The 22,107-nt window shown below is 38.0% G+C and overlaps 1 protein-coding gene and 1 long non-coding RNA gene across 4 annotated transcripts in view; one reads left to right on the top strand and one right to left on the bottom strand.

Annotated features, from left to right (window-relative positions):
* Positions 1 to 22,107, bottom strand: part of NEGR1 (neuronal growth regulator 1) — a 1,047,432-nt gene that overhangs the window by 466,739 nt on the left and 558,586 nt on the right. The gene's annotated exons all lie outside the window — the stretch shown is intronic.
* Positions 2,936 to 5,651, top strand: LOC129655275 (uncharacterized). The gene is made up of 3 exons (XR_008715863.1): positions 2,936 to 3,557; positions 4,374 to 4,470; positions 5,303 to 5,651. It is a non-coding gene; the product is annotated as an uncharacterized LOC129655275 (long non-coding RNA).

The following is a 22,107-nucleotide window of genomic DNA, read 5'->3' as shown; positions in this document are numbered from 1 at the left end:
GTTCAATCTCTCAGTCATGTCTGACTCTTTGCAACCCCATGAATTGCAGCACGCCAGGCCTCCCTGTCCATTACCAACTCCTGGAGTTCACCCAAACGCATGTCCATCGAGTCGGTGATGCCATCCAGCCATCTCATCCTCTGTCGTCCCCTTCTCCTCCTGCCCTCAATCTTTCCCAGAATCAGGGTCTTTTCAAATGAGTCAGCTCTTCGCATCAGGTGGCCAAAGTATTGGAGTTTCAGCTTCAACATCAGTCCTTCCAATGAATACCCAGGACTGATCTCCTTTAGAATGGACTGGTTGAATCTTCTTGCAGTCCAAGGGACTCTCAAGAGTCTTCTCCAACACCACAGTTCAAAAGCATCAATTCTTCAGTGCTCAGCTTTCTTTATAGTCCAACTCTCACATCCATACATGACCACTGGAAAAACCATAGCCTTGACTAGATGGACCTTTGTTGGCAAAGTAATGTCTCTGCTTTTTAATATGCTGTCTAGGTTGGTCATAACATTCCTGCCAAGAAGTATAAGCATCTTTTAATTTCATGGCTGCAATCACCATCTGCAGTGACTATGTGTAGATATATGCAATGTAAGAAATAATTTCAACTCAAAATTCTTTAGGGAATACCATGCCCCTGCTTCCACCAGAAAAAAATAAAAAAATAAAAAACAGCAGGTATTTTTCTTGTTGCATCTATAGCCTCCTTGTGCCTGTGTCAGAAGCAGAAACTGTTAGAAAATTGCTGTAATAGTAGTATAAACAATAGTTCATATTGATGAAGAATTTGTTATTTTTCCAGAACTGTGGTAAGGAATTTATATACATTATCTATTTAAATCCTCACAGCAGCCCCATAAGGTGATATTCTTATCATTCCTATTTAACAGATTTTAAGAAAAGAATGAGTAGTTGAATAATCTGCCAAAATTATGAGGCAAGCAAATGACAGAGCTAGGCTCATATTTAGATCTGTTTTGGCACTAAAATCTTTGCTCATGATCATCATTCTTTAATGCCAGTGCACCACACAAATTTAAGTACCACCCAGATACATCTATTTTTGAAATCAATACTCTGTGAAATGTTTTGAAGTTACTAGAAAGCATATAATATTAAATTTTGTATAATTTTGCAACAAAATATGGCTAATAAATACCTTTGATTTAAAATGCAAATTTTGAACATTTATAGACAGAAAGACTAAATATTTTCTGGACTGAGTAATAAAATACAACTCAATCAAACAACAATAACAACAGAATGTCTAGAGAAAAGACTGACTAGAAATGGCTGTAAGTAGAAGTCACAATGCACAAAATAGAAATAAGAGTAATATTACATTACATATCTAATTATTTAATTAATTCTTTATGAAGATGAACCAAAGTTAATAGAATTCTTTCATGTTTAATTGCATATAATGCCTTACATGATTATTTTTCTATGGTACAGGTTTAGTCCAAATTTGTGTTTTTTCTTACTTTTGCAAAGTCTGAGATAACAAGCTATTTCAAAACTTCTAATATTTCAACCAAGGACAGTTAACGGAGCTTTAGATAAACAATTAGAAATGAGAGGTGATAAACCAGGTGAGCAGTTTTTCTTAATAATGCCTTTTCCTATTTCCTACCCAAGCAACTTTCACAGTATAGAAACTGATCTGCAACTAAGGGAAAAGCAGTGGGTACTACAGGGACTCTTGAGATTTCTAAAGAGGTCCTTTTTTTCTATTATCACAAATATAAAAATTTAAGGAGATGAGACAAGTCATATCTTGTTATGCTGTACTCCAAAATATCCTATACTCTGCTTCACACACATATATTATTCTTTAAAATAGTTTAAAAACATTATTTATATACATTAAACAGAAAATATCTGAGGCAGATGACTATAAGAAAAGATGTTGCTCCCTAATGTACAAAATTGCAAATGACATACAACTTTTTACCGGAAAGAGTAAAACACCGACCTTCACAAGCATCATCACCAATTACCATAAAGTTAAAACTAAGAAAAGGGAAAAACGCTCTGAAATTACCTAAAATGAGGACTTAAACCCAAATCAAAGGAGATTAAATACATGTGCCAAGATTTTTCAAACTACAGAAATTGTTACTTCAAATTCAGGTTTCATTTTGAAGACTGCTCTAGCCTTCCAATTATCATTTAGGTATGATGGAGATGAAAACAAGTATTTTTTTATAAGAGCATCAGATGACTTAAATATACTATTTCATTTCCCATAATTATTGTGCCAAGTAAATATTTTCCCTGTTTTACAGGAGCAGAAACTAAGGCCAAGAACAGTTAGGAACCCTGACAGGTGCAACTGGTTCAGGCTTGCAGGTATATACTCTACACATTTGCACCAAGTCTCTTTATCATGCTTTCTATTGTAGGTGCATGATTTTTACACAAACAAGAGAATGTACTTCATCTGCTTTGACTCTAAGGTAATACCAGTTCTTCACTTCTAAAAGCATTAAAGTGAAAATGAATAGGATCTTTTGCATAATTACTTCCCCCAACTCCTTGTTACATGTTGTTATTTCAGGAAAAGAGAAGAATAGGAGGATATGAGAGATTTTTTCCACAGAGTGATAGACACCTAAAAAGGATGTGTGATTATTCCCCCCTAGAGTAAATTATCTAAAGCTTTTAAATCAATGCATATTAAATTGGCTCGAAGCAAATAAAAATGACAACAACAATACCTGTCTCTCTGTAGCTTGTTTTATATACAAGGCCATCCGTCACTGGCTAGCAAAACCTTAATACGAGAGCATAGATGTGTCTTTTTCCCATATACATGATTAGATCCTTAGCATTGTGATTGAAGAGCATCCCTTTAAAGATCTCCACCTATTGCTTATTAAACATACATAGCCATGTGTATAAAAGCAGCAATGGGACTGACAACATAAGTGATGGATTTACAGGAAAGAAAAATGGCTATGCCTGCATTTATTGTTTGTTTCCAATTTATTGGTATTGCAGAAGCCTGTGGGCCCTCATGGAAAGCTGTGCTTTTCTGAGGTTTTGATTAACCTGTATCATCATGCTTCTCCCATCATCATTACAGAAGGTGGTTAAGTAAACGGTCAAAATAGGCCTTGCTCTCGTCTCTAGAAATTTATTGCCATGGAAATTCAGCTCGCTATCTCATTTATCTCACTTCTCAAAGAGTGATTTAAGTGCCACCCACATGATGCAACAGTAACTAAGTTGCCATAATTATTCATTCATTCACAAACAATTCTTGTGTATCAACTATTTCTCAGGCTCTGTTGTAGGCATTAAGGTTATTAAGATAAATGAAGTATGAAAGTGAAAAGTGAAAGTGAAGTTGCTCAGTTGTGTCCAACTCTTTGCGACCCCATGGACTGTAGCCCACCAGGCTTCTCCATCCATGGAATTTTCCAGGCACAAGTACCGGGAGTGGGTTGCCATTTCCTTCTCCAGAGGATCTTCCCAACCCAGGGATTGAACCCAGGTCTCCCGCGTTGCAGGCAGATGCTTTACCATCTGAGTCACCAGGGAATCCTAATGAAGTATGTATACCCCCAAATCCTTGCAATGTAATGAATCTCGATAATTAAAGAATACTGATTAAGCATCTAAAATCTAAAAATTATTCTCTTTATCCAAGGTATTCATAGAAGTAATGAATAGAGATAAATAGAAATTTATTAACTATTCCTCTGTGTTTCTAGTGGCATCATTGTTATGTGCAGTGTATGACTTTCTGCTAAAAGGAAGCTGAAATGTCCAATTCGGTACTGAGAAGTGTGTGTATAGATGCTCAACACTCTAAAGGACTTCAGTGTGGCTTGGATTAGAGATACAAAAACATAATATATGCCTTCTCAAAGTTGTTTACTCTTGTGTGATCCTAAAACACTTGTAATCTGGGGGGAATTGCTTTAAGCAAGTCCAAGGAAAATATAAAATAAAGAAGAAACATATTGCTTTGTATGGAGGGACACTAAAACCATCTTGGACAAATCACTTTTATGAATTAGTTTGTATACAAAGATTTTCCAAAGAGTTTTATTGTCAGCGAGCTGTAATGGTTGATCCAAATGAAGTTGATTATGAGCCACAGGCTGCTTTATGTGAGAGGAAGTAATACATTTAGTCAACTTAGCAGTCTGTATTATTGACAGTTATTAAAACTCTGACTTAGTTGGTAATGGCAGACAGAGGAGCAGCTTTGGGGGGAAAAAAAGAGGACTCCTGCGCTAAGGTTTGAGTTTCTTTGTATTTTAGGGCTTAATGACGGTTTTTCTTCTCATTTTAAATTAGAAAAAATCATATCCAGTGATACTGTGATGTTACTTTTTAATCATAGTTTTTCCTCTACACAGAAAATGGAATTAACAGCATGGTGTGCTTCCCCTCCGTGATCTCCAGTCTATGCTTGAGCCACTCACCTTATAGTTAATTTTGCAATTTTCCAGTCAGGTAATCTAATCACCACCGTGGATAGAACTGGAACAGTATGAAAGCCATATCAAAAATACAGTATTGAAATATATTAAAGGCTTTTTAATGACTTTACTGAAATTATTATACAAGAAATATTTATAAGACATCAACTTTGTTAACACTTGTTTATTAAGGTATGTATTTGTCAAATTTGTTTAAAATTCCTAGGCCTAGAGACATGCCTAGGCCTAGATATCAACAAAACTTCCATTGGTATTCTGGTCATTTTTATCAACAGGTACATCAGCAAAAATCTCTGCTATAGGTTCTTTGAAATACCTTAATAGGTATGAACTTAAGGAGTCAGTACAGAAGGTAGATCATATTTATCCCTTAAATCTTTCAGGGAACTGTATTATCTCTGTGAAGAAATACTAAAGACAAATATCATATTAATGATTACTTACTATCTCCTAGGCACAGTGCCATATGTTGAAAGCAACCTCTAAGGGAATATTATTACCATTAATTAATGAAGGAATTAAAGCTTAGAAAATTCATGTTCCTTATGTCCAATGACAAAGCTGCTTTCCCCACTGACTGAAATATTTCTTTTGTGGAAGTCCCTTCTTGTCATGCATATCCAGACACTAATGTCCCCTTCTTGGAGAGGTCTTCCCTGACCACTTTATTAAAAAGTAATTGCATATCCTCAGCCCAAGTCAGGGGCTAGCTCCTTACTTTATTTATTTTTCTTTGTAGTACAGTACTTATAATTTGAAATTATACCATTCATTCATTCATTCTTTCCCTCTTCCTTTCATTCACTCACTGTATGTTCTTTCTCCCTTCTCCACCCTGTCACTAGAATGTAAGCCTATGAAAAGACAACTCCTCGCTGACTCAAAGGATGTGAATTTGAGCAAATTCCAGGAGAAAGGGAAGGACAAGGGAGCCTGGCATACTGCAATCCATAGGATCGCAAAGAGCTGGACACGATTTAGTGACTGAACAACAACAACAATGTATTAATTGTTGCTTTGCTGCCTTTTAAACAGCTTTTTAAGTGTTTAGTACTTAGTAGCTGCTAAGTTAATATTTGTTGAATAAATATGTGCATGTATGAATGTATGAATGAAAATAATAGCTTTACCGTCTGAGCCACCAGGGAAGTTGAAAATAATAGCACCGGAAGGCAAATCCAGGTTTTCTGATTCAATATCCAATGTTCTTGTCACACTGCCTGCAGATATTCTTAAATCAAAAATTCAGATCAAATCTCTTCCTTGCATGTACATTGGAAACAATTCTTCAGCCCAGTGTGGTCCTGGTAAAATCTGTCATCAGTCCTCTCCCTCCTCTTTTCCTACATGTCAGCTTCTCTTTCCATTTAAGTCAGCCAGGGATCTGATCTCTGATAAACTGGATCATGCTTAGAGGTTGTAAAAGGTCTACCATATTCCATCTTGAATTTTGCTACTTTTCCACTATCAATCAACATCCTCCTAATGTCTTTAATTTGCCTTTTACTCAAATTGGGTTTCAAAGTGCATCAGTGAGATTGATTCCTTTCAAACATTCTTAATCCCCTCACCCTGATTGTTTTTCATCACACTCCTCTAGGAAAGTCATAATACCCAGTAAGATCCAAATATTTGCCTATCTACTTGCCATCTGGTCTGAATTCAAATTCATAACCACAAAATTAAAATGAGAATTTAATATTATGTGTCACCCTATTTCACTTCCTTAGCATCCTGTTTTCCCTATGCTCAACAATTGCTCACCTTCTTTTCCCTCAGATTTCCTGTATTATTCTCCTCCCTTTACACCTCTCCTATGACTACACAAATTTCACCCGTTTACTGAAAAACTTGTTTCATACACTTAATTAGGAAATCTTTGTTTTTCTCACACCCAAGTCTATCGATTTGCATCTACACTCATACTATAAGCCTTCTTGACTATTACCATAGATAAAGTATCCCTGATTCTATCAAAGTCCAGCCCTGCAAATTGTGCCTCTATTACATCATTTATGGCTTCACAAAAACTTTCTTGTTCAAATCATCGCATTTTTAAATTAATAGTATAATTTCCTAATTTCTAGAGGATCATCTTTTGGTATCTGTTACTTTTTTTAAAAGATAGAAACTGTCTTGACCCCTTCCATCTCTCCCCATTCCCTTACATTTTGGGTAAACCATCTTGCCAAGTTTTCTCTAATTGCATTCTCTCCTTAACCTACTCCAATTAGGGTTTTGCTTCCAACACGCTAGCAGAGACTCGACATCTGAAGATGACCAATGGCCTCTATATACTGTGCTCCCCCCATTTCTCTTCAAGAAAAGATTCCCTGTGCAGCTGCCAGTGGGGGATGGTGAGCAGACTGCTTCCAGCTGTCAGCTTCTACATAGCTGGCATCAGCTGCAGAGACATGCCTGTTCCAAACAGCTGAGATTCAATGCCTGAGCAAGGTAGGAATATAAAGTCCCAGCCATTTCACTGACATGGGATAATTTTGGTGGTCATTTTAGCTCTCAAATTTTCCCTCCAGTTTGGCCTAAGCTTTCAGCAGTCATCACAGTTTGACATATTCCTCTGCCAAGTCCTGCTTCCTTGTGCCTTTCTCTCACAGGTGTTTCTCCCTAAAAACCATCTTACATTCCAAAGTCAGCATCTGCATCCAGAGAATGTAACTTGTGACAGTCAGTACCAGGAGCAATTGGAGATGGCGATCTGGAGGGTGGGGTTTGGTGTTTGGAACTGAATAAAATGCCACCTTGCATCACTATCATAAGAGAGCACACAAGTGGCACCTGGGACAAAGTGGCCATCCAGCTCAAACTTTCACTTCTGGTAGTATGGTGAGGAATAAGGACATATGGATAGAAGGACATATACTAGCAGTTGATATCACTATTATTGTCAAAATGTATGGAAAAAATAACAGATGTAAAAATAACAGGGTTTGATAGCTACTAGTAAATTCTACAGTTGCTCTATAGTCATACTGTCCAACTCAATAAGCCATTGGCATGTACAATTATTGCAAACTTGAAATCTGGTTAGACCAAACTGAGATGTGTTGTATGTACAAAAACCACACCAGATTTTAAATACTCAGTACAAAGAAAATGTAAACTATCTCATGATTTTTATGCTAATATTTTGGATTTTTTATAATAAAGGCAATACACTGTAGTTAATTCCATCTGGGTCCTTTGTTTTACTTTTTCAAATGTAATGAATAAAAATATTTTAAAGTGCCTATGGGGCTCATACTTTATTTCTATTGTACAATACTGCTCTATAGGGGAAAAAAAGACTTGAGATTGAGTTGAAAGATAGACCATCCATCACAAAATGGAAGCAACCATCACAAGGTGGAAGTCGAACGTTTGGGGTGGAGCATGAGCAGGACCAGAAGACATGAGCAAGATGCATGAGCAAATAGTTCATGGTGCCCATCACTGTTGTAAGAGCCCCCTTCCTCTGCCCACATCAAAGAGAAGTATGATCACTTCACAGAGGGCAAAAAAGTCCCAATTTGGGATATAGAAAGGTTGTCTGTGTATGTGAATGAAAAACATACAGTGACTACACTATAGACTTAGAATACTTGCGGTACTCTTAAAAGACAGTCTGAGAGAAAATTCTCTTCATTAGTGTAGGTTTCAGGCAGTGCTATGTGCCGTCTACTTCGTGCAGAAAGAGAAGTTGCCCTGAAGAGAGGTTAAGAGGTGGCCTATGCAAATGGCCTGGAAGTAAAAAGACTGGGATATTATAGACAAGGAGGGATGAAGCAGAGGCACATAGATGGACCTATACAACTAAGCACAAAGTGAGAAAATCTTTGTACCACACCTTAATATCCGCTAGAGAACATGTGCAATGGAAGAGGCACTAGACCACAAAGTAGATAAAATAATCTGGCTAAGCAGCTAAAATGAGTGGTGTGTCATTGGCCACACAAGTGCTGGCACAATGGATGTATAAACAAAGTGATTGTGAAGGCAAATATGAATACATTACACATGGGTCCAAGAGCATCAGATTCCACTCATCAAAGGTAAATAGCTACAATTGCTGATGTGACCAACTGCCCCCAATGGAGACCAATGCTGAGTCTTGGATACAGCACGGTTTCTTGAGACTTGCCACTTACTAGCAAGTTGACTATGTTGTTTCACTTGCATCCTGAAAAGACCAGTGATTTGTCATCATGGGAATAGGCATCCATTCTCCATAGAGATTTGCCTTTCATGTTGTGAGGGCCTTAGCCAGCCCCACTATTCAAAGGTTGTCAATGTATTTGAGCCACTGTCATGGATTCCCACTGGACTTCCCAGGTGGTGCTAGTGGTAAAGAACCCACCTGTAAATGCAGGAGACATAAGAGATGCAGGTTGGATCCCTGGGTTGGGAAGATCCCCTGAAGGAGGACATAGTAACCCACTCCAGTATTCTTTCCTGGAGAATCCCATTGACAGACAAACCTGATGGGCTATGGTCCACAGGGTTGCAAAGAGTCAGACATGACTGAAACAACTTAGCACACAAACACACACATGGAATCCCACAGACCAGACTTTCCCTTTTACATTTAAGGAGGTGCATGACTAGGCAGATGGCCACCAGATCCACTGGTTAAACCAGACAGTTCACCCAGACTCTGACCTTATGATGTGTTACAATAGCCTTCTAAAGTCACAGCTAAAGTGCCAAGTAGGAGGCACTATTCTGAGGAGAGGAGGCACCATCCTCCAATAATGCAGTACATGCATTGAATCAAAGTTCTTTATAATTGTGCTGTGTCACTGAGTGGAAGAATATATAGGTGTAGGAGTCAAAGGAGGGAATCACTTGACCTTAATCTAGCTCTATGTAGGCATGACAACTCCCCCTCAGATTCAGACTCAAGTATCACAGGTTTAAACAGTAATGGGGGATTCCCTCCAGAGTCCAGATTTCTGAGTCATTGCTTTCTCCAGGATCAAACACTTCTTTACAGGATGATGAATAGTGAGTACATACATTCTCTTCTGAAGAAAACCAAATCCCCACTAAATAGCGTACAATCCAGCCCCAAATCTATATAAGATGAGCACAAAATTTATCCTTAATTGAGTATGGCTTGTTCCTGCATACCTGCAACAGCCATTCTATATCCTTTCTCTTATTCTGGGTAGAAGCAATTGTAACAGAAAATAGAAGTTGAGGGGTAGAGAAACTCTAAATGTTTGGGGAATTTTAACCTTTTTCACATAAAGAAGAAAACAAACTGCATTTGTATGATGACCCTTGGTGCCAAAACATATTGGAAATGAACTCAAAGCCTTTTATATAGTTTATTCTCCAGTCTCTGCACACTTCTTCTTCTTTTTTTTTTTTTCTTTTTACTTCCCAGTGTCTCAAGCCTGAATCTATAAACTAAGGACAGGTTTCCTAAATTTCAAGAAACTTACAGACTTGAGCATGAGTTTGTAGTCAGTGTATCGTTTCTTCTTCCATATTTCCAGAATTTTTATTTCCTTAGGAAAAGTCTGTACAGATAAAGTGTTGAGAAAACAGTAGCAATGATAACAGATTTACCACCTGCCCATTTACTGCCTGCAGATTTATGGCCAACTGAGCCTATTTTGCCATCTGGGTCAAAGTCATATTTTCACTGGAAATATTTTGGTAAGTTATTGCTAGCATTTTTTACATGCAGGTGGTGATCACACAGGTTTTACGGCACTTTCACAACGGCACGTCTGACTAAAGTGCACAGAAGTTGATCTTTTGTGAATGCCTACAGAAGCGATTAGATGAAATGGAATGCACTTTATTCATTACATTTACCAGCATGCGAGGGATTCCTTTAACATGAAATGTAATCTGAGAAAGGTACCAAGTCATGTTCCCTGGTTGTCTCCAGAGATACAGATTTTGGTGCTTAGAAAAAAACAGTTGGCCACTCATGGATGTTGAGGCTACTGTCAGGTATACAAACAGAATTTCAGAGTTTCTGGTGGGTATCTGTTAATTTTGATAATTTTCTTTGTAATTTTCTCTTTTAACACTTCTATTGTTGGGAAAAAGTGTTGCAGTCTGGTATTTTGCTTTTGGGGAGTTTTTGTTAATTTCATAGACACATTGTAAGGGACAGACACAATTATATAAGAGCTGTAGGAGAATGGAAAAAAAATGGATTCGTAATAAGGAGACCTGGATGCTAATAAGAGTTTTATAAGCTGAAAGTATTATACTCTCACCTAGCTTGCTCCTTGGAAGGAAAGCTATGACAAACCTAGAGATCATATTAAAAAGCAGAGACATCACTTTGCCAACAAAGGTCCATGTAGTCAAAGCTGTAGTTTTTCTAGTAGTCATGTACATATGTGAGAGTTTGACCATAAAGAAGGCTGAATACAGAATAATTGATGCTTTAGAATTTTGATCCTGGAGAAGGCTCTTGAGAGTCCCTTGGACAACACTGAGATCAAACCAATTAATCCTAAAGGAAATGAATCCTGAATATTCACGGGAAGGACTGATGCTGAAGCTGAAGCTCCAATCCTTTGGCCACATGATGTGAAGAGCCAACTCATTGGAAATGACCCTGATGCTGGGAAAGATTGAAGGCAGGAGGAGAAGGGGACAACAGAGGATGAGATAGTTGGGTAGCATCCCTGATTCAATGGACATGAGATTGAGCAAACTCCAGGAGATAGTGAAGGACAGGGAAGCCTGGCATGTTGCAGTCCATGGGGTTGAAAAGAGCCTGACATGTCTGAGAGACTGAACAACAACAACACTTCTGTGTAACCATCATCTGAAACAAGATACAGAACATTTCTATCACCCCAGACTATTTCAGTTCAATTCAGTCGCTCAGTCGTGTCCGACTCTTTGTGACCCCATGGACTGCAGCACGCCAAGTTTCCTTGTCCATTACCAACTCCTGGAGCTTATGCAAACTCATGTCTGTAGAGTTAGTGATGCCATCCAACCATCTCACCCTCTGTCCTCCCCTTCTCCTCTTGCCTTCAATCTTTCCCAGCATCAGGGTTTTTTCCAATGAGCCAGTTTTTCGCATTAGGTGGCCAAAGTTTAGGAGTTTCAGCTTCAGCATCAGTCCTTCCAAAGTATATTCAGGACTCATGTCCTTTAGGATAGACGAGTTGGATCTCCTTGCAGCCCAAAGGACTCTCAAGAGTCTTCTCCAACACCCAAGTTCAAAAGCATCAGTTCTTCTGCGCTCAGCTTTCTTTATAGTTCAACTGTCTCATCCATACATGACCACAGGAAAAACCATAGCTTTGACTACATGGACCTTTGTTGGCAAAGTAATATCTCTGCTTTTTAATATGCTGTCTAGGTTGGTCATATCTTTTCTTCCAAGGAGCAAGTGTCTTTTAATTTCATGGCTGCAGTCACCATCTACAGTGATTTTGGAGCCCAAGAAAATAAAGTCTGTCACTGTTTCCATTGTTTCCCCATCTATTTCCCATGAAATGATGGGACTGGATTCCATGATCCTCATTTTCTGTGTTGAATTTTAAGCCAACTTTTCACTCTCCTCTTTCACTTTCATCAAGAGGCTCTTTAGTTCTTCTCTTTTTGCCATAAGGGTGGTGTCATCTGCATATCTGAGGTTATTGATATTTCTCCTGGCAATCTTTATTTCAGCTTGTGCTTCATCCAGCCCAGTGTTTCTCATGATTCACTCTGCATATAAGTTTAATAAGCAGGGTGACAATATACAGCCTTGACATACTCCTTTCCCTATTTGGAACCAGTCTGTTGTTCCATGTCCAGTTCTAACTGTTGTTTCTTTACCTGCATACAGATTTCAGAGTAGGCTGGTCAGATGGTATGGTATTCCCATGTCTTGAAGAATTTTCCATAGTTTGTTGTGGTCCACACAGTCAAAGGCTTTTGCATAGTCAATAAAGCAGAAGTAGATGTTTTTTCTGGAACTCTCTAGCTTTTTCAGTGATCCAAAGGATGTTGACAATTTGATCTCTGTTTTCTTTTCCTTCTCTATTTCCAGTTTGAACATCTGGAAATTCCCAGTTCACATACTTTTGAAGCCTGGCTTGGAGAATTTTGAGCATTACTTTGCTCGTGTGAGATGAGTGTAATTGTGTGGTAGTTTGAACATTCTTTGGCATTGCCTTTCTTTCTTGCCCATTTCCTGTATACCCCTGACCCTGTCCACACACATAAGATGCAACTTTCTGACTTATGTTATAGATTAGTTTTGAAAATTCTTTTTACTTCAGATAAATGGAATCATCTAGTTTCTTTTACTCTGTATAATGTCTCTACATTTTTTCCATGCTGCATGAATCATTTGCTTGTTCTGTAGTATTGCTGAGTAGTATTCCAATCATGAATATACAACAGCTTTTTAATCTTTTCTCCTGATGGATATTTGGGTTATTTTCAATTTTTGACTTTTATGAGTTAGGTTGTTATGGATGTTCATGTATATGTCCTTTGTGAACATACATTTTCATTTCTCCTGAGTACATGCTGAGTTGTGGAATTTCTGCCAAGCAGAAATTTTATGTGTGTTTAACTTTGGTTAATGTGTGTGTGTGCATTTGTGTGTGTGTGTATGACTGTGTGTTTGTGTGTTAATTTAATGGTTTACATCTGTTTAACTTTATAAGAAACTGCCAAAACAGTTTTCCAAAATGGTGATACCATATTTTACTCTCAGCAGCAGTTCTATCAGCTCTACATCTTCACCAACACCTGGTATTATAAGTCTTTTTTAGTCTTTCTAGTGGGTATGAAATAGCATATCGTTATTTTGATTTGCATTTTCTAGATGACTGATGCGGCTGAGTTTCTTTTCATTGTAAACCACATAGAACTTAGATATGGCTTAAATCTCCTTCAAAAACAGTCTAATTTTTGTTTCTTCTTTTGTTTTCCCATGGTATTTTGAAACTCACCTGTGTAGCTTTTAAAACAACAAATGCTTTAGTTCTACTTGCAAACATTTTAATTCAGAAGATCTGAATTAAATGCCTAGGAATAGAATTCTGATTCACAAATGAACTGTTGAATTATGCTCCAGGTATATGACAGGTTTTTTTTTTCTTTTTTTAACATGACTAACCTATTTATTAGGTCATAAAAAGGCAATATACAATGATTAAAATCATATACTTTAAAATAAATATGAGATACTGAATCATAGTTCCCACTTACTGTTTGTGTGCTTTTGGACAAATTATATAATTGAAATCTCAGGTTCTTAATCTACAAATTGAGGGTACTTACAATGCTTAACCCAGAGAGTTGTGAAGAGGGTCAAATGTGATAGCAAATATAAAATGGTTACAATTTTTCCAAATTCATAATAAACACTCAATACTCATTAGAGTATTGAGTGTTTATTATGAATTTGGATCTTGGAAAAAGCAAGAGAGTTCCAGAAAAACATCTATTTCTGCTTCATTGACTATGCCAAAGCCTTTGTGTGGATAACAATAAACTGTGGAAAATTCTGAAAGAGATGGGAATACCAGACCACCTGACCTGCCTCTTGAGAAATCTGTATGCAGGTCAGGAAGCAACAGTTAGAACTGGACATGGAACAACAGACTGGTTCCAAATAGGAAAAGGAGTATGTCAAGGCTGTATATTGTCACCCTGCTTATTTAACTTCTATGCAGCGTACATCATGAGAAATGCTGGGCTGGAAGAAATACAAGCTGGAATCAAGATTGCCAGGAGAAATATCAATGACCTCAGATATTCAGATGACACCACCCTTATGGCAGAAAGTGAAGAGGAACTAAAAAGCCTCTTGATGAAAGTGAAAGTGGAGAGTGAAAAAGTTGGTTTAAAGCTGAACATTCAGAAAATGAAGATCATGGCATCTGGTCCCATCACTTCATGGGAAATTGATGGGGAAACAGTGGAAACAGTGTCAGACTTTATTTTTTTGGGCTTCAAAATCACTGCAGATGGTGACTGCAGCCATGAAATTAAAAGACGCTTCCTCCTTGGAAGGAAAGTTATGACCAACCTAGATAGCATATTCAAAAGCAGAGACATTACTTTGCCAACAAAGGTCCGTCCAGTCAAGGCTATGGTTTTTCCTGTGGTCATGTATGGATGTGAGAGTTGGACTGTGAAGAAGGCTGAGCACCGAAGAATTGATACTTTTGAACTGTGGGGTTGGAGAAGACTCTTGAGAGTCCCTTGGACTGCAAGGAGATCCAACCAGTCCATTCTGAAGGAGATCCGCTCTGGGATTTCTTTGGAAGGAATGATGCTAAAGTTGAAACTCCAGTACTTTGGCCACCTCATGCGAAGAGTTGACTCATTGGAAAAGACTCTGATGTTAGGAGGGATTGGGGGCAGGAGGAGAAGGGGACAACAGAGGATGAGATGGCTGGATGGCATCACCAACTCAATGGACGTGAGTCTGAGTGAACTCTCGGGAGTTGGTGATGGACATGGAGGCCTGGTCTGCTGCGATTCATAGGTTCGCAAAGAGTTGGACACGACTGAGCAACTGAACTGAACTGAGCTGAACTCATTAGAGAGAAGGAGAAAACTGCGAAAATGTTGTGAAGAAGGAGCTAAAGAAGTCAGAACACCTAATGTTAGTATATTGATATTAATATATCCCATTTACTACTACTGTTTAAGCTTATCATTTCAGATAATCTTCCAGAAAGATTTTCTTACTTTGTTTCACCTTTCTTTCACCTATAGAATATTTTTGGATTGAAACACTGTATGATATCTTGGCATTCTCAGCAGGATGGATATACTAAATGTGCTTCTGACAAGCTGTTTACTTTATCAAGGCAAGTTTTCATGAATGACCTCTTGTTTTTTTCCCTCAGTTATCATTTTCTGTCTTATGTTCCAAACTAAAATTGGTTAATCCTTGTTTCTAAATTATCCCTATGTTCCCTGCAGCACTATCTATAATAGCCAGGAATGGAAGCAACCTAAATGCCGATTGACAGATGAATGGATAAAGAAGATATGGTACATATGTAGGATGGAATATTACTCACCCATAAAGAGGACTGAAACTAGGTCATTTGTAGTGATTTGGATGGACCTAGAGTCTGTCATACAGAGTGAAAACAATTAACTTTGTTTAAAAATAGGATCTTTAGCGAGATACTGCTTTTAAGCTTATATTTTCCTCAGATCAGTTTCCACTATTGGCTTTTATCCTTTCCTCTTTTGACATATAGGACACTCATGGTGAAATCCATTGTGTATGAATGCTCAGTAAATATTCAATAATTATTAGAAGTGCAAATAAGCTTTTATTTTCTATTTTATATATTCAAAACTGGAGCATAGAGGAAAAATAAATAATTTTCCTTGAGAAACACAGTGCCTTTTAGTAGTAAAAGTTGGAAATGGTCCCAACTTTACCTGTGATGGGTAAAGTTTCATAGGCTGCAGAAAATCCTCACAAGGATGACTGGCTTTCCATTTCCCGAGTAAATTAAAGGGTCTACACCCCTTACCAGCAGTTTTTTGTCATGCAACCCTGTTAAATCAATGAAGAGGCAGAAAGACTCTATAGATAATCACGCTTCATTTTCTAATGCCATAGAGTTTTCCCTATATTTTGTGACTTAGTGTTTTCCTGGTAAATGCCAACATAGAGAGAGAAAAAGAGCAATGACTAGCAGCAATACTTGATGAATCATTTTCATCAGTCTCATATATATCTTTTGTTTTTGTTCTCAGCTTATCATGCTGAAAACACAGAAATCAAGAACAAATGATAACACAGAACTTGTCTCTAAGAGATTTGTCTCCAGAGTTATACTATTGGAAAATAAAAACAAGTAACACAAAATTTTCACTTTTTATTTTTTCCAAACTATGTTCTTTCTTTGGATCAGAATTGTTAAGTAACTATACCTAGAGATCAGAATGCATTAAGCAAACCAAAAACAGCATTAGATAGTCAAGATTTTTTTCTTTATTTACACTGACCCAGATAAAGATACAAATTCCATATCAATGGAAAATATGCAAAAAAGAAAAAGAGCATGAAACCAAGTTTAAGATCAAGTCAAAACTTCAGCAAATAAATACTCCATTTCTGACAATTTCTAGAATTTAACAATTCCTTGCTAACATATCTAAAATCTCAGACTCATATAAAGGGCAGAATTTACTTTTAAAGTCAGAGGAATATTCAAACTATGAAGTTATACCATTATAAATACTATGTAACAAGGACTATAATAAAGATATGAACTAAATATTTTGGAATAATTGGAATGGAACAACTAATTGGTCATTATTACTCTGTATTATAACCCTTCTCTTACTGTGAGCAAGACTGTGTTTGTGTGTGTTCAATGTGTTTAATTCACTTTTCTGTTTATTGTTAGTACTCAGTAAATGTTTAACGATATTTTTGGTCCTGAATTAGTTCTATTTTTTTACTCCTTCATATGGAAGGCAAGGATAGGAATAGAAGACAAAGAAGAGGGACATAGTAAAGATAAAAGAGCAGTAATATTTTCGGTCCCCAAGAGAACAACACAGAACACCCTGTTGCTGTTAGAGAGGCTCCTGACCTTTTCTTTTTCTCTTACTCCAAAAGATAGGTTTTCTTGCCTTTCCTCTTTCTTTTTTCTTTTCAATGTTCACCTATACAATCCACACAGCTCCCCACAATTCCACTCTGTCTTTTCACTCTTCTAATGAGTATGTTGGTCGTGTCTGTAGGTTTCACGTCCACATTGCTTCATATTTCCCAGTAGCCTATGCCTATTACCATCAGAGACCAAATTCTTGAGATTCTAACTTTCTAGCAAAGTACACCTGCTGTCCTGCACTCCACAGGAGCTGCTGTTTGTTCTGATTCTGTGTCATTATTTATTGCCTGCAGCGTGAGCCGTGCTCCTTCAAGGAAAAAAGGTTTGGCTTATGTTTTCCTCCCAATCAATGCACAATGAATACTGCCGACAGCTGAGCGATGAGATGTGACTGAGGCCTGAAAGTCAAGGGCCTGTGTGTGTGTTTCAAGGCAGTTTCCACTCACAGAGAGGGAGGGGAGAAACATGATCACATTTGGAAATTGTATAACATAAGTCTAGTTTATCCCTCCTTTCTCATCTCACAGTCTATTGCTATTATCTGTAGTCTGAATCCAAATTAACTTGAAAACAAGCCTTCAGTGTACTTTGTAATTAGAAAAAAATTTCTTGAGTTTGGAGGATAAAGAAGTTTGTCTGGATCTGGTCATTATGTGAAATAAAACAAATCAATTAGAATTAAATCTCCACAGGTTTTTATTGTCATATAATAAGTTCCTTTTAGTTTTCTTTTTTTCCAGTGAAAAATTAAACTGAAATATTAATTTCTTTTTAGGTTGAACAGATACTGGATTCAGCATATCTCTGACATCACCAAGCAGTAAGTAAGACTCTGTTACATTCCAGCAATACTCCAAATCTCAATGCAATAAGCTCATATCAACTTGATGAGGCAGACAGCTACTCTTTTTGAGACATACCACACTCCAATTATTTCTGGCAAGGGGTTCCGATATATAATCATAGTTGCTGCCTACAGTTCTGTGATGCCTCAGCTCTACATTTTAAATTTCCAAACAACATTTGGAAATGTTGGTCTCTCGACCTCATTTACCCCATAATTGGGTGTTCATTTCCACCAAACAGTGATGACAAAAGTGTTACAGCTCAAATGCTTGTGTTCTCCCTAGACTCATATATTGAAATTCTAACCTCCAATGTGATGGTGTTAGGAGGTAGTACTTTCTGAGATAATTAGGTCATGAGAGTAGATCACTCAAGAATAGAATTAGTGCCCTTACAAAAAGAGATAGGAGAGAATTTGCGTATTTTCTCTCTAGTTCTCTGCTTTGTTCATGTGAGGATATAATAAGAAAGAGGGCTTACCAGGTGGTGCCATGGTAAAGAACCTGCCTGCCAATGTAGGAGACATAAGAGATGTGGGTTCGATCCCTGTCAGGAAGATCCCCTGGAGGAGGGCATGGCAACCCACTCCAATATTATTGACTGGAGAACCCCCATGGACAGAGTTGCCTGGCAGGCTACAAATCCACAGGGTTTCAAAGAGTTGGACACAAATGAAATTATTTCTTATGCATGCACATAATGAGAAAGACAGCCATCTACAAACCAAGAAGAGAGCCCTCACTAGATTCTGACCTTGTTGGCACCCTGATCTCTGACCTCCAGCCTCCGGAGCTATTAGACATATATTCCTGTAGTTTGTAAACCACCTAGCCTATGGTATGCTATTATAGCAATCTGAGCTAAGGAACAAAGATTTCCTTCTTCTTTAACCAGCAGGGAAAAATCTCTGCTTTGTTTAACTTCTCTTTCCAAGAGAGGGTATTTCAGTCTAGTTTTAGGGTCCAGAGTAAAAGGCATATTCCCATTTTTGATATGGCAACAAAATCCTTCCCAAGGCAGTAGGGTCAAAGAAATGTCAGGCTCTGACTTTTATTAGTGGGATCTCGGCTTTTCCCTAGTAATCCCACTTATAGCTTATCTAGCATTATACCAAATTTCCTTACTCAATGGGGACTTTTCTTTCAGAAACCTTATTTATTTTTTCCTCTAGTCTAATTTTTAAGGACATCTGTGTGTGTTAGTTGCTAGGTCATGTCCAACTCTTTGCAACCCCATGGACTGTAGCCTGTCAGGCTCCTTTATCCATGGGATTCTCCAGTTTATACATATCAACCTCAGTTATGGGCTAAATTCAAATTCCCTTCCACAGGAATATGGACCCCTTTTAGATCATAGAATATAACTGAACATATCTGTCAGGGTCTCCAAACATTTCAAGACATACAAAGCCTTGTGAGGGCATAGTGGAGTGTTATCTAAGTTTTATCAATGATATATCTATTTAGTATTTCATTAATTCATATAACAGACATTTATTGCATATCTATTGGGCATCAGGCATTGCTCTAGACTAAGAGCTGAAAAACTTTTTTCTATAAAGGACCTGATAATAAATATTGTTGGTGTTGTGGGCCATAAAGTCAGTTGCAACTATTCCATTTTGATAATTATAGCACAAGAACAGCTATAGATAAACTTAATAGGAGTGGCTATGTTCAGTAGAACATGAAGGGGTTAGGGAACATTTATATGAGAAGGATTGAAATGTCATTCCATTAGGATACTCCTCCATTCCACATTGATATCACCCTCTGCACCACTACTAAGTTACCTCTTAGTTGTTATAATTCAGTCATTCACTCTGCACTGTGTGCAGACTTACCTTTTGTTATGGAAAAATCATTGTATAAGTCAAATTCCTGCCTTTAAAGGGTGACACCATAATTGCAAACCATCAGCATCATTTGAACCCAAGTGTTCTAGAGATATTTTACCTTATTAAATTAGGAAACATTTCTTAAGACTGACTCCACACTTTTCAAAGCAGCCTTAAACATGAGCCCATTCCATGGACTCATGAAGATAAAACACACAGTAGCCTTCTTTGATTTGATAGGCCCATATGTAAGAAAACAATGAGAGAAACGGTATTCCGTTTTTAGGAAAGTGTTTAAGCGCAGCCGGTGGCTGTTATGATAAGACACTGGAATCATGTTCTCTAAAAGGCTAAACATTCAAATCACCAGGTTCTCAGTTACCAGCCCTGTCACTAGATTAAAAACAAAAAGAAAGAAAGAAAGTGACAGCGACTCAGTCATGTCTGAGCAACCCCACGGACTATAGCCTGCCTACCATGCTCCGCTGTCCATGGAATTCTCCAGGCAAGAATACTGGAGTGGGTAGCTGTTCCCTCCTCCAGGAGATCGTCCCAACCCAGGAATCGAACCCAGGTCTTCCACATTGCAGGCAGATTCCTTACCATCTGAGCCACCAGGGAAGCCCTGATGTCACTAGATCAAAGACACTTTCAAAAGATCAAAGGGCTAGTAAGATATGATTTCTACCTCTAAGGAGCTTTGGAGAGGGTGGTAGGGGGGAGACAATTACAAATAAAGCATTGTTCATGAAAATTCTTCTATCCTGGAGCCTTACATGCTAGTCATCATATTTCTCATCTTCAGATACCTGGCATATTGCTAAACTTATGCTCTGGTTTGAAGTTAAGCATTTAGAGAAGAGAGAGATTTATTAAATACTTTTACAAGTTTTCACTGAGAACTTACTAGGAGTCAAATTCTTTTGGGCATATGGGGTTACAAGATTCACAAAAAAGACTGTGGTCTGTCATCAGAGGGCTCATAAATAAGTGTAAAACACAATCATATGAGTATACAATTACAGCATACTGGGGGAGGTACTGTGACAGAGTATTGATACAGAAGCATAGAGGGTGTGGGTGGGGCCCAAGCTGTTAGAGAATATGGAAGAAATGAAACTTGTGTGGTCCTTACCTTAGTAGGATTTAATTTGTGTTGGAAAAAAAGAAAAACATACACAAAGCAATTAGGCAGGAGTGAACATGCTGTTGGGCTTCTCCAGTGGTTCAGCAGTAAAGAATCTGCCTGCAATGCAGGAGATGCAGGTTTGATCCCTGAGTCAGGAAGATTCCCTGGAGGAGAACATGGCAACCCATTCCAATATTCTTGCCTGGGGCATCCTATAGACAGAGGAGCCTTGTGGGCTACAGTCCATAGGGTCACAAAGAGTGCAACCTAGCGTTCACATACAAATATGCTATTAAAAGTGTCGTGTCTGTGGAGTTTTCTCACGTGAGTGGGACCCCTGGTTTGAAGGGAGTAACATGTGCCCATTAGAATGTGTTTTATTAAAAAAAAAAAAAAGAATGTTTTATAAGACAGTGAAAAGAGAATGATTCTAGGTTACTGAACAGGAAATAACAAAAGGAATAGAGGGCTTTAGAAAAATAGGCTGAAATAAATATTAATGATGAATAAAAGAAATGGTAGAGATGAGAGTGAGAAAAATCTATTGCATACCCTTGCAATTATCACCAGTCTGTATGGCTGTGGTAGTAATGGAAAAGGAGAGGAGGACCAAAGCTGAAAGACGGTTCAAAGGAGAAGATGACAGGATGCAATGACAGATTGAACACTAGGTTTGAATGAGAGCGAAGAGTAAAAGAGAGCCTGGAAAAATGGCGATACCAGTGACAGAATCAACACAGCACAGCGAACTGACAACCAGATGATCAAAGTGACATACCACTTGTGCCATATGTCTGAAAGCTCTTCATCAGAGATACAAAGCTGAAAGGAAAGTTGTCTCTAGATTATTCTTGCTCAGGAGTCTATGGGTAAATGATGAACTTGACAAAAAGAAGTCCTCTAAGGCACTGGCTGATGTGACCTCATGTGTCAAACCAAATTAAAGGCCCACAGGGTGAGGGTCAGCTCTGATGTCTATACAGTTTAGAACTGCAAATAGACATCACATTCTCCTTGTGAAGTTTCATCCAGGTCACCTATAAACCATAATAAAACATCAAATAACAATGCTTGGTAGGCCTTCAATAAAGATTTATTGAACTGGACTGAGGCTATGGGGGTTAAAAACAAGTCAGTGGGGACGAGGTATAACTCTTTTAACACAAGCACCTTGAGAGCAGAGCAGAGAAAGCACAGCTTGAATAAATCACAAGGCCAATGCCCACTTAGGCAAAATGGGCTGGCATCTCCTGAAACTCA

The sequence above is a fragment of the Bubalus kerabau genome, chromosome 6, assembly GCF_029407905.1.
Source record: "Bubalus kerabau isolate K-KA32 ecotype Philippines breed swamp buffalo chromosome 6, PCC_UOA_SB_1v2, whole genome shotgun sequence".
NCBI lineage: Eukaryota > Metazoa > Chordata > Mammalia > Artiodactyla > Bovidae > Bubalus > Bubalus kerabau.
This window is presented reverse-complemented; position numbering and strand designations above follow the sequence as displayed.